This window comes from Charadrius vociferus, unplaced genomic scaffold (assembly GCF_000708025.1).
Source record: "Charadrius vociferus isolate BGI_N301 unplaced genomic scaffold, ASM70802v2 scaffold650, whole genome shotgun sequence".
Classification (NCBI taxonomy): domain Eukaryota; kingdom Metazoa; phylum Chordata; class Aves; order Charadriiformes; family Charadriidae; genus Charadrius; species Charadrius vociferus.
This window is the reverse complement of record NW_009646736.1, coordinates 5,371,921-5,384,642: the sequence shown is the minus strand read 5'-3', so window position 1 is coordinate 5,384,642 and position 12,722 is coordinate 5,371,921. Positions and strand designations below refer to the sequence as shown.

At 36.6% G+C, this 12,722-nt stretch overlaps 1 protein-coding gene across 1 annotated transcript in view; it reads right to left on the bottom strand.

The window, feature by feature from the left end:
* The window catches only part of ZBTB38 (zinc finger and BTB domain containing 38), a 28,470-nt gene extending 16,148 nt beyond the window's left edge, over positions 1-12,322 (bottom strand). The window contains exons 1-2 of the mRNA XM_009890002.1: positions 11,992-12,322; positions 7,384-7,493 (exon numbers count right to left, since the gene is read on the bottom strand). The gene's annotated coding sequence lies outside the window, so the exon portion shown is untranslated. The remainder of the gene's footprint in view (positions 1-7,383; positions 7,494-11,991) is intronic.
* Between the last annotated feature and the right edge of the window lie 400 nt (positions 12,323-12,722).

The following is a 12,722-nucleotide window of genomic DNA, read 5'->3' as shown; positions in this document are numbered from 1 at the left end:
GCGCAGCAGCCATTTTGCTCCGATCGTCGCCGGCGAGCGGGTTCGCGGGTGGGACGGGGGCTGGGTCCCCCTCGGCCTCCGCCGACCGCCACGTCGTTTGTCACGGGCCTCTCTTTCGGCAAACGCTTTCTGCTCGATTGAGGCAGGCGGGTGGGACGCTTCGCGTAGCGGCCAAGCTGTTTATGTGCACGGACTGTAAATTTAGCACGATGAGGAAATGCAGTGTTCCCTCCATCCAGCCCCGCGCTCCACCGCCGTCCGTGCGGTTTTGGCCACAGCGTTGAGAATTCCTCTCAATCCTAACAAAGGATCCCGATTGCCTTACTCTCTCCTTCAAAGCCTTCCTCGCATGAAGAAAGAGAAAGCGTTTATGGAGGTGCACAGCTCTGTGCGTAACTTCTGCAACTTCCCGCTAAAAAAGGAGAGATTAAATATCTCCTTGAAAAAATTTATCTTAAATAAACTACATTTGGTTACTGAGGTATAGTCACATTTACCTTATTTTCCTTAGCTAGTTATAGTAATCATTTTTTTTAGGCATATATAGAAACTCATAGAGTATCACGAGGATTTTTATTTTAAGCAGTAGCCGTATTCTCTAATTTTGGTTACTTAAGATTGTTTACTGCCTCAGGACTCAAGTGCAGCAATACTGTTAGTGCTCCATAAGCACCAACAAATGCTTACCTCGATCAAGAAGGAAGTAGCCTGACTTCATTTAGCCAGATGCTCCAGTAGATTTAGTACAGGCTTCCTATATATTCTTTCTCTGCCTCTCACTTTAAATAGTCAGCAAAACCTGTTTTCCCAGTGCTTCAAATCATGAAGGTTAGAGAAAAACTGGGCTTTGAGACAGGTAGAAAACGCTGTTAGAAAAATGGACAATTTGCTTTTGTCTTAAAGCTTGCTCGAAAATATTAATTTTGCCCAAGGCTAATCTGTGTTTATTTTTACAAGGTATTGTGTATGAGGTTTTACTGGACAGTTATTTTCTTTTCAAATCTTAAGCCTATGCATTAGAAGCACTGAATAGTAGGAATGGATTCATTTTAGACCAAAAAAAAAATAAATGCAGAAGCATGAACTATTTCATCATTGTCACCCTTGACAGGCCTGGAAGTTAGAACTTTGCTAGAGCCCCTTCGTGATAAATGCTGCTTATCATCTGATGAAAACTATTTAATATCAACTTAAGATATACAATCTATTATAAAGAGGGGAGGTGTTTTTTCCAGCGTTCTGTCTTGGAACTATCATATGCTTTCCTGGTTGTTTAAAAGATACGGAAAGAAATTTGTTCGTGTCAGGAAATTGTCGTAATGTCAGTGACATCCCTCTTCTTTCACTATTTTACACAATCCACATTAATAGATCATCTTAGAAATACTAAACATCTCTGTGGAGAGTTTAATTACTGTTTCTGGATCACTGGAATTCTTAGAAGTAAGTTCACCTACTGAAGCAATGAGTATCTTTTTAGCTTAGGAGACTCTGCTACCAAAAAATGGTTTCTTTCATCTCATGACAAACTCAGCTGTTCTTACAGGATGTGGAACAAATAGTTGAAGAACGCAGTGGTATTGATTGCAAAAGAAATTGTGTCCAAGTTTTCACAACCTTCTTTTTTATTCCAGCCTACATAACTGAGAAGCAAACTTCCATACTCACATGTAGGTTACTTTTAATCTTGGACTTTGTCTATTGCTTATTTAACTATTGTTTCTTTATTAGTGTTTTAGGTGCGTATCTATATATTAATATGCATTAATGAAGATTTCTGACACAAGTGCCTTAAGAAGTATTTGTGACAAATGTGTTGTCAGTAACAATGCAATAATATGGATTAAATTAAACCTGTTGTAATCCTTTAAAAGAAAGAAATGCATTACTGAACAACAATAAATTCAAGCATCTTTTTAGATTACATGAAACAAATTTAAGGACGATTAGGTTATGAATTCCCCCTAAATCTTAATTAAAATTGATTATTTTAAATGGTTTTGAAAATCAGATGCAAAATCATAATTTGTATCGCAGATACCCCCAACTTAGAAACATTAATTTATTTGTACTTGACCATTTGATGCTCTGGCTCTTACTATCTATAGACAATGTAACAGGTTTGGAGAAAACAGATTCATTCTTTCTTTCTCTTTTTTTTTTTAATCGATAGGGTGTTTTCTTAAGGCAACTTCAGCTCATCCACTAAAAAACAAGAATCACCTTTTCTGTGACTAGTAATGTAATTAAAGTTACTAATTTCCATATAGGTGTGTATATATATATAATTTGAGCTATTTGGAATTCACAGTCTCATTAGATCCTTGTGCAATAAAAACGTTCTTCAGAGTAAAAAATTCTTTATAAGGCCATCTTGGCTGCACCCAGGATTTTACATTTTCATTATAATGTTTCATGTAAAAGCAATTGCATGCAAAGAAAATGGAGGAACTGTTGCTGGAGTCAGACCTATGTGAATGGACTTCATTGATATTTGTGAGAAATTTATCTGCACCCGCAGTCCTGATTTCAGGTTGTAAGCCACAATACAAATTATATACGTCAAAAATAGCAATTTTGCTGGTGTACGTGTACCAATTCCCATTAAACATATAAATATAACATATAAATATTGCAAGGTATAGAGAAAATTTTCAGCAAACTTTTACTTCTTTAAAATATAGAAAAAAGGTTCCAAGGTTTTTTTGGGTTTTTTTTTTTTTTTTTTTGTTTTTTTTCCTTGTTCCAAGGTTACTGAAGTGGTGGTGGTTGGATACTGAAGTCTGATAATCTCACTTCTGCAACTCATGACACGTAGTATTCTTTCCTTAAGAGTATTTCAGACTGCCTAGGAAAAAATGTTCCAATGTTCCTCTCTAGTCAAGCAGTTTCAGTTCTTAAACAGCAGGAAACAACATATATAGCATTACCAACTCTTGCAAATTCCTCATGAGTGACAGGATTTTGCCCAGGGCTTGGTTGGTTTCCTTCTCGGTGCCTACAGCAGGCCAGCATATCCATGAGAAAAACGCTTGGATGGACTGTCGTCTTCATTGCTCTCACTGCTGAGGTCAAAGCAGCCAGTGATGCTGCCAAGGAGGAAAACAGCTCCCCTGCACCCCTCAGGCAGACCAACACTTCACTCAGAAGTGGGGCACAAGAAGAGCCCAGCAGCCCAAAGTGGCTTCACTCCCCTTTCTGTAGCATGAGAAATAGTTCCTTTGTGTAACCCTTCTTCTCGAGCATCAAGTGGACGAAGAGGAAGAGAGAAGGAGCACAGATATGGAGACCTGCAGCAGCTCTCTGCTCCTCCAAGCCTAGTTGAGAGGAGAGCAGCCTGGCAGAACTCATTGGGCTCTCAAACTCTGAGCTGTGCATGTGCGCTAAAGAAAGTCTTTGTCCAAGGTATGTTGCCTTCTTACAATTCACGCATGGCCTAATCTGACTCCCATTAACACTAAACAGAACACACACAAGCAAGTTTTAAAGGTATAAGTATACCTTTGTCTTTCCATCAGTCCAAAAAGAAAATGAAGCGACAGCAATAGTTGACATAAATCCAAATTCTTCTTTTGCACAAAATAGAAAAGCTCATGTTGTGCTGTTACTAAGAATCAGCTGACTTTACATCTTGCTATCTCTGAACAATCTCAGTATTCTTTTCCATTTAAGTATTTCATTTTTTTATGTGCTGCTGACAAGCCACGTTCTAGCCTCCTACACTTCTGGGACATATCACAGTCCTTAGCTAGCATAGATCAATTGCAATCATGAAGCTATGTTTGCAGACAGAGTGACAACAACAGACATTTTTCTGTTGTTGACTGTTGTCAAATGTAGTAATTTATATATTTGAATAGCTTTAAGCCAAAGTAGCATATTAAACATTTTTGTTCCTTTTGGACAATTACTATGTGGTATTCTGTTGCCCGTTCAGTTATCAGAAAGACAAAATAAAAGCAGTCGAACCCAGCCTCTCATTTTCTGACTTTCAGAGAAAACAGCCTTGAATATCTGAACCAACATCCCCAAAAGCAGCAGCCAAGCTGCATGCTCGGGGACTGCTGTTACTCTCAGTGAGGTGTGCCGGGGGCCAGGCCAATGCAGCCGTTCTTGCCCTTTACTACAGCTGATGTAGCAAATCAGGCTAGACTGAAAATAGAGTTAAATCCCTTCCCCTGGAAACACCCGATTTAGTTGGTCTGCTAGATGGCTGGACACAGAAAGCTAGAATTGGTCTTCAAATCATTAACTGGCCACCACTGATCTCCAATATTCCTTAGAACATTGCAAAATATTTTTATGTTTTTGCTGTTATATTGGTAAACTTTAGCATGCCAAAACCAATGCACAAGTGATAGCTGTTACTCTGAATCATCACTTTAGTGTGGCTGTTTATTATGACAACTTATTTGATACACAGTAACTCTGTATGCTCTTAAATATTCTTATGCTTCATTTTGTACTGACCTAAGTGGTCCAGCCCAAGCTCTGCTCCTCCTCTCCCATCCTGCTGCACATTCCAACCTAAAAGCTACAGCAGGCCCTCTGCCTGCGCGATGGAGAGGACTGTAGCAAAAGCAGGTAGCAGCTGGCAGTAGGAAGAAAACGTTGATGGTTCCAGCTCTGGTTTGTGCTGTGTGCTCTGCCACCAAAGAGAATTGCCCCAGACACAAATCCTGGCCCCACAGTGAGCTCAGCTCAGATGGGGAGCAACAAATAATAAAAAGAAAAAAGCAATTGATTTGCATCTCCTCAATAATTTCCCGAATTCTTATTTGCTCAAAAGACTTAAGAGTATTGTAGCACATGACGGTATATAGCAACATTGATTACGGTTCAGGATCTTGAAAAGATTCATGTGATTGTGTTCAAACTATGTGGAATTAATACTAGATTCTGGTACACTTGACTGTTGAGTGTTACAGAAATGTTTGACATTGTCAGGATATCCTTTATTTGCTAAATCTCATTGTTGTCTATGAAGCCTTCTCTCTTATTGTACACTCCAAAAAAGTCAATGGGAATCTTTTCATTGATTTCAAGAGGGTTTTAATTAGGCTACTGGTCACATAAACAACTTCTTAGATTACACCAACTGAATTTAGGCTCAGGATTTGCAGATTCCCATTTCTTCTGTCTTTTTAATGATTAGCATTTTAGACTTACTTCCTAAAGATATATTATCTTGGGATAACATAGTTAACCGGAAGGGTAGTATACACTTTTCATTTTACATAAAAATGAATACTGTAAGAAGAAAGGCCAAAATTAACCTGCATGTAAACTTGCTGGAGTCAGTAAACAAATTTGTCAAAACTGATCTAATATATCTGAACTTCTTTCAAATCCAGGAATATAAACCAAAATAGTACTATACAAACACTTGCACAGAAAGTGTGAGTACTGCCTAAATGCTACATCCAAATCTTGTTCTGAAAGTCCATGAAAAACTGCCATTTTGATGACTTCTACAGCTTTTTCTCCCCCACCACCTTTTTCTGTTGTTGACTATTAGAAGCCAACACTCGGTCATATCTCTTTGCCTGGGTATGTTGGATAGAATGGGAGTGCTACAAGCAACATCAGTTTCATTTTTATTTAGTGGCTTTAGTTTGTCACTGTGTAAAACAGTATAATCATACTTGCTTCGGAATGCTGGTACAAGATTCAAATTTGGAATGCCTGAGCATTTCTGAAAGACACCGTAAACCTTAATTTCCATCCATAGTTTGTTATCTTAAAGCAGTGCTATAAGTATTTGGAATCTTGGAGAAAGGTTTCAATTTGCAGACCAAGCCTACCATCCCAATTTTCTCCAGTTATTGCAAGTCCAATTTACAACACAATTAAAAAAAAAAAATCACAAGAAATATTTCCATTGAAAACATGAGGGTTTTAGGTTAAAACCTTTGAGTAGTAAGAATTCACACTGGGCCATACGCAGAAATCTTTTTATATGGTGATTTTTGAGATGCATGCATTATTGTGAGCACATGGTATGTAAATGTATTGGGCTGCTTAACAAGCATTCGCTGACACACATCTGCAGCTTTGCTAATGTACCTTTTATTCGTATGTGGTTGCCAAGGAAACAGGTTATGGCCCAGTATTCTACCTAAAATATATTGAGCAAGTGTTCTATGATAATTTACTTAAAATAGGTACAACTTAGATTTTGTAGCCCATTGCTTCTGTAAGTCCAGGTAACCTGAATTTATCTAATTTTAATGTTTCACTGATTAGTTTAAACCACCTATGCCATCTTATTGTCTCTGAAAAGCTATTACCATTTTGTACGTCATACAACATTGAGTATTAAAAGTAAACTTAAATACAGAAAACATTTTGAGATATTCTAGGAACTGAAGAGGGTTGGTTTTGTGTGTTGTTTTTTTTTTTAAATTTGGTTCCTTATCTTACATTCTGCGTGATAGCCTTAATTACTTATTTCTACATAGAGGTATCACAGCATTAATGACTATGATGCAACAAACCGTTTCCTACAGAAATTTGTGCAAATACTGCCACTAAAATCAATGAAACTACTCCCTTTCTATAACGCAAATTATACTCTTTGATACAAAGAACCACATTCAAAATTAATGAATTAATCAGCATTTCACTGTTTCTTTCATTCAATACATGTATATCTCGAATCTAAAGCACAGATACCAGGCATACTTATTTTAACCAAGATTATTGCACATGCACAGTAAGAAGAAAGGAAAATGCTAGTATTTGAAAAAGCCATGCAAAATGTGGAACTCTTATTTTGAAATATCCTGATTATTTATCACAATACTATGCTTGCATTTACAAAGTGCTCTTAGCATCTCATCATTCAAGAGGTTTTTTACTACCCCTGATTACAGTCATGTATAAAGGTAGAGATTAGATGAACTATATACAGCTTAACCAAAACAACGAAATTAGAAATGAGCATTGGCACTAAAAGAGTTCCTCTGCCTTTATTGCATGCCATAGATTTGTAATGAACACTAGTGACTGGGATCCAGCGTTAACATTCTGGCAAGCTCAGGAGGTTTGCTTGCCTGCCAATGTGTTCGGCTTGTACAGATCATGGAAGGCTACAACAACCTGTTTCAAAGATCTGTTCTGCCTGATTTTGTTTGTCCGGCCTCTGTGGCAATAAAAATCCAGCGAGAGCTGGAAAAACCCAACAAGACTGACATGAGGATGGAGCAATGCGGTACCGTAACGAGACCAACTCTTAAATGATTATAAAAAAGGCAGAACTTTAGCTGAAAAATAAAAACCACGTAATGCAGTGTTTTTAAAGTGTTAAATATTTTAGCACTCTTTCTATGTGAGTTTTAAAGAGACTTCAGCTTGCTATAATCACCCCATAAACTTACCCACCTAAAATCAGGTTGTTCTTCTGTTAGAGTCTTTTAAAAGTGGTATCGACAGGTATTTTCGGCAAAACCATCTCAGTAATTTTGTGAACTCTGTGGCTGCTGGGTATCAGCCTGCAAAGGGGAAAATCCAAATTTAATGACTAAATTATTAGACAAATACTAGTTTCCAGATACATTGTATAATTCATCAGAATTTTCCCTGGAGTGCTGTAGGACTCCAAATCTACATCTGGGAGGCTTACAACACACTAGCAATAAAACAGTAGCATTAACCAAACTATTGTGAATAGTGCTTCTGCCTGCATTCTTTTATTATGGTTTGACCTGTGTAGTGCAAACTGGAAATAATATTTCATAATATGTTCTAGACAGACATGTACGGTTGTTTTCAAGTTTAAAATAATTTTTCATTGGGGTCACTGGAAAAATTAGACTAAAACCCATCCTTGGGTCTATTTCCCTCTCCCACCTCAATGATATCCAAATTATTTCTCACACATTTTCCTAATAAGACATCAAATAATGGAGGCTTCACAGCTTCCTCAGTTAATCTAGTCCTGAGTTTCACAAGATAAAGTCAGTGGAAAACAGTAGTATTTTAAGATTAGCTTCACAGTTTGCCAGTTTAGAAAACAAATCATGGTACAGGGAGAAACACACATCATTACTAGTAAACTCCCTTGACGCCACATAAACTGCTGAAACCAATGACAAGTTATCCTTTATCTTAAAAGCCTCCGTGTTTTTTTTGCAGTCTTTGAAAAGGCCTTTTCTTTCTCCACTTTCCATTCTGCCACTTTTCTTTTGGTCTTTTTTGTCACAGATATCATCACAGTGGCTGTGATAACAACATTTCTAGGCAACTCTTGTTCTCTGGAAAATACTTCCTGTATCTCTCTGCTTAAATAATTATTTGTCATTGTCAAACATCCTGATTTTATGTTATTATGTATCAAACATCCTAATAAGGTTATAAAGTAACAGTGTAAAAATAATTCAGAACGGGGCTTTGTTTCAAAGATACTAAACAAAATTAAATTGTTCCATAGAGCAACTGCAAAATCTTACGGATAAGGTCTTATGAGTCAGCTGATAGGCATTTATATAGCAGCAATTACGAATACATAGATCCATCTTCCATTTGCAAATATACCATACACTTTTATAAATAACATTATACAGGAAATACAGGATCCATTACTTTGGCTTTAAAAGGTAAGAAGGTGAGCTATTTTTTTTCTGTTGGTTTAGCTGAGCATGTTTTAGTATATCTTGATTTGAATAACTATTCTGTAGCTCACATCTGCTGTAACAAAGGCCAAAATGAAAGAAAATTGCATGAAGCCGTTATTATTACTTCAAATACCAATAAAATAGATTCACGAATGACTGTGAAATGTTATGGTGAATGGGAAGCTTAAACATCACATATGGAAGAATCCAGCAGTAAAAGATCTTATCAAAGCTAGAGAATTCCCAAGTTGGATAATAATCTAATTCAAAAGTAATATTATACATAATAAATCCCTTTTAAAACATAATAAAGCAATTCATGTGATAAAGTACGACCGACAATAGGTGCCCCAAAAGGGTTAATTGGTACCTGTTTATTACTACCAGAGTCTGTCTAATAGTCTGACAAATATTATCTGAACACAGATAGTTTCAAACTGAGACACCTGCAGTTTCAAATCAAAATGAAGTTTAGAGGCAGAAGTAACCTTAATCAGAAAGGTCATTGAAAAGCAAGTAGGATTGTGTCTGAGTGAATGATTTTTAGTTTGATTTCATTCTTACTCATGCTTTGTATAGATTTTCTGTTGGGCAGAAATGGAATTTGCATGGATCAAAGAACACATTTCAATTATAAAAGGGAGGATTCAGTATCAACAATTAGCCTTCTATGATAAAATTGAAAAAAAAACCCAGCCCCCCTCAAACAATAACATTTGCAGGCAGCGCTGGAGGTGTGAAAAACTGCACCTGCTCCTACGAGCCCTGGTTAGATCCCTTAGCCAAAGAGAAGAAAATGGATGAAGTTTACACAAGATTTCTTATGGCACCTTTGGCTATAACGTTCTGACACACTGCATCAGCTGGGTGTAACTGCCATTAAAATACATACAGCAACCCACATATAATAGTCAAACGGGAAACAGCTTGCTAATTACTAGACTCCTCCTTAATAAATAAATCAGTTTCTTTAGATAGAAGAAATTACCGTTCACATGCTGCCAGTGAGTTTTTCCAGCCTCATGAAAGCACTTGAGTTCAGTCATATTAATTACAAGGGGACTTGCACCCCCTAACAAAAGAGCAAATTTGCAAATGGATTTAAAACAACCATAGCGAAGCATGCTCATGTAACGGAGCTACGCTTCCTTTAAATGCCTTGAGTGGGTATGTTTGAACACAAAGACGTAATAAAAACAGTTTATCGCTAAGTGCCCCATCTTTTCTAAAGATAAATATCAGCGGCAATAAATAGCTTGCTTCTACATAGCGTTTGCTCAGCAACTTCCTTTAAAAATAACCACACAAGAAATAAACAAAGAAATGCAATTTTGATAACTACATGTAATGGCGCACTCCATATTAACATTTCAGACAGGAAAATAATCAGCAGAAGCGAGCTCCTGGAGATAAATCAAATTACAAAAAAATGCAAACTTTAATATGTCACTTGAGAGATAATGTTTATTACGTTTTCAGTTCTGCTTCTTTAGGTGGAACAGGGGAATATTGCACTGCATCAAACTAATCTCGTAATTAGGAATCAAATGGTTTTATTATCATTATTAAGCATTGGCCTATCAAGACAGATGACAAGTCATATTCCTGAACAGTTATACTCTGTTTATTTGGAATGCCCTGAACTGCTATATTTAGGAATAAATGAGCATTAGTTTGATATTACTGACACTGTCGAGGCTATTACTGATAATTGGCTGTGATTCTAAATACCTTTCTGCATTAACTTTCAGTGCCGGGTCCTCATCCACACAAAATGTACTAGGCGTTTTAAAGTCAAGGACATGAAAGGAAAATGGCTACCCTGCTGCAAAAGTCTCATTGCAGTAGTGAGAATTCCTCAAGTCACGTACAAAGGAGATTCACAAGGAGATACACTACGTTACAAGCTCAGTGGAGACATTTAGTAACATCTGATTCTGTATAAGCAGTTACCTGTGGTACACATAAGACTGAATTTTAGTGATACTGTTAAAACTATTAGCTAAAAATAAAAATAAGGAATTAAAATACTTAAATTTTGCAAGATCTACAAGGTCTGAAAATTATCGCAGACCACAAGTGAGCTTATTCTATCACGGCTTGTTTAAGACCCGACAGAAGTTCTTTTCCAGTATGCTTAAACACAGCTCTTTACCTGAACTTCAGAATGGGTCCACTATTTAAAGAAAGGTTTATTAGCATTACTGTGGCTGAATTCAGCAAGGGTGAAAGAAGGTTGAAACATACTTCTGCTTCTCTATGTTTCTCAGCTGCTAAATATTTCAGTGATACTTTTATACTTGTGATAATGAAACTATCACTTTATGTACACACAGTACAAACCTTGACCTACATGCAAGACTAGGCTAAATTAAAAAAAGAACCCGGGGTACGTTTCTGGAAGCAACCAATGCAAAACAGGAATAAAACAGTTTTTTGTTGTGTACAGCTTTATAAACATGGCATCGTTTAAGAAATTATAGCCGCATGGAACCATAAAATGAGATCAGATTCTCGTTTAGAACTGAAAGGAAACAACTGCAGAATTTCCATTTGCATTGTGATATTGCTATTAAAGAGAATAACATCTTTCTACATCTCTACTATTGCACCTTTTAAAAGGATTTGGTTGCCAAGGAAACCAGTTCTGGCCCAGTATTAATCTGAAACAAATACATTACCAAAGTTGGTGTAAGTAATACAATACTCATCATTCTTTGTATTCTTAATGCTCAAAATCAGGTTTTTGTTCCTAAGGATGTTAAGTTTTTATTTCATAACCCTTTTTTGTGTGAAGTAAACCACACTTCAGTGAACTGATACTCAGTTTAAGCTGACAGGGCCATCTATATCAATCTCTCTCTTTAAAGTCCTTCTACCTTAAAATAAAAAGAAATACTGCAGGTTTATGTTTGTAGCTAGTACTGAAAATATAAGCATTAAAGCATATTAATCTTTATTAAAGATTTCGCACAAAACCCAAAACCGCTTACGACAGAATTTAAATATTTTTCATTTTTCTTACCTCAATTTTTATTTTTGCATTTTAACTGCAAGCTTAGTAATGCTTATAGTCAGCTTTAAAATGGAATTGAATCAATAGGGTTTCAAAAATTCTTTTGTTGCATAAGCGTTGCCACGCCCTTAGTACATATGATTATTTTAACAGACATGATTGCTCTACTTTCACAACAGATTTTTTTAAAAACAGATAAGAATGATTGTCATGCCAATATGTGAAGCCAACAATTTAACATTAGGTTGTTTTCATTAACAGTTTAATACATTTTTTAACTGAAAGCTACATTCCCAAGCCCATTTCATGTTCTTGCAACACTGACCAAGAAATCAGTAAAACATGCAAATCTCGACCTACCTGCGTGTACCACTTAGTGCAGTGTTAGCATGGCAAGGCACCCAGCCATTTTTATGTAAAGCAATGGAGATAAGTTCTGTTCTTGGTCTTCTTGGTAATTATTTAGAAGCAGTAGTCAAAAATCAGATGGGAAGCAGCTTGAATAGACCGTGATCAGGAGAACCGAGTTTATCAACAGGGAAAGCAGGAGTGGGGAAAAAAAAATGTCCTCATCCAAGGTTTTCCGAAACTGCAACACAAGGTTGTGTTGGTTTTTTTTTTCTCCTCCTCAGAGAGTTCAAAGCTTGAAGCTGACCACTGCAAAGGCCACTTGTCACATTTACTGAAAATCAGCCTATTGATATCACAGCTGAAAATATAAACTCGACAACCAAAGCCCATTGCACAACGTGGACTGCGTAAGAGTTAAAAATAGATTCGACGTGCCTCCTACCTGCATAATAAATATGTAAGTTTCAAGTGCTTTAATTCGATATTCACATTAATTAACAATACAATATACATTATTTAAACTACAGTAAACGCAAGAAGAAAAAGGGTGACACCATCTGGAAGCACAGTTTGGTTTTTTTTTTTTTTTTTTCCTTTCCAAGGGCTAATAATGTAGTTTGAATGTGATGACAAGCTAACAGCTCACCACATTGCAAATGAAAAAAGAATTCTTAAGGTGATGCTGAAATATCTAAGCCTGTAATGAAGCAAACCCCAGTCTTCACTACTGCATGACATGG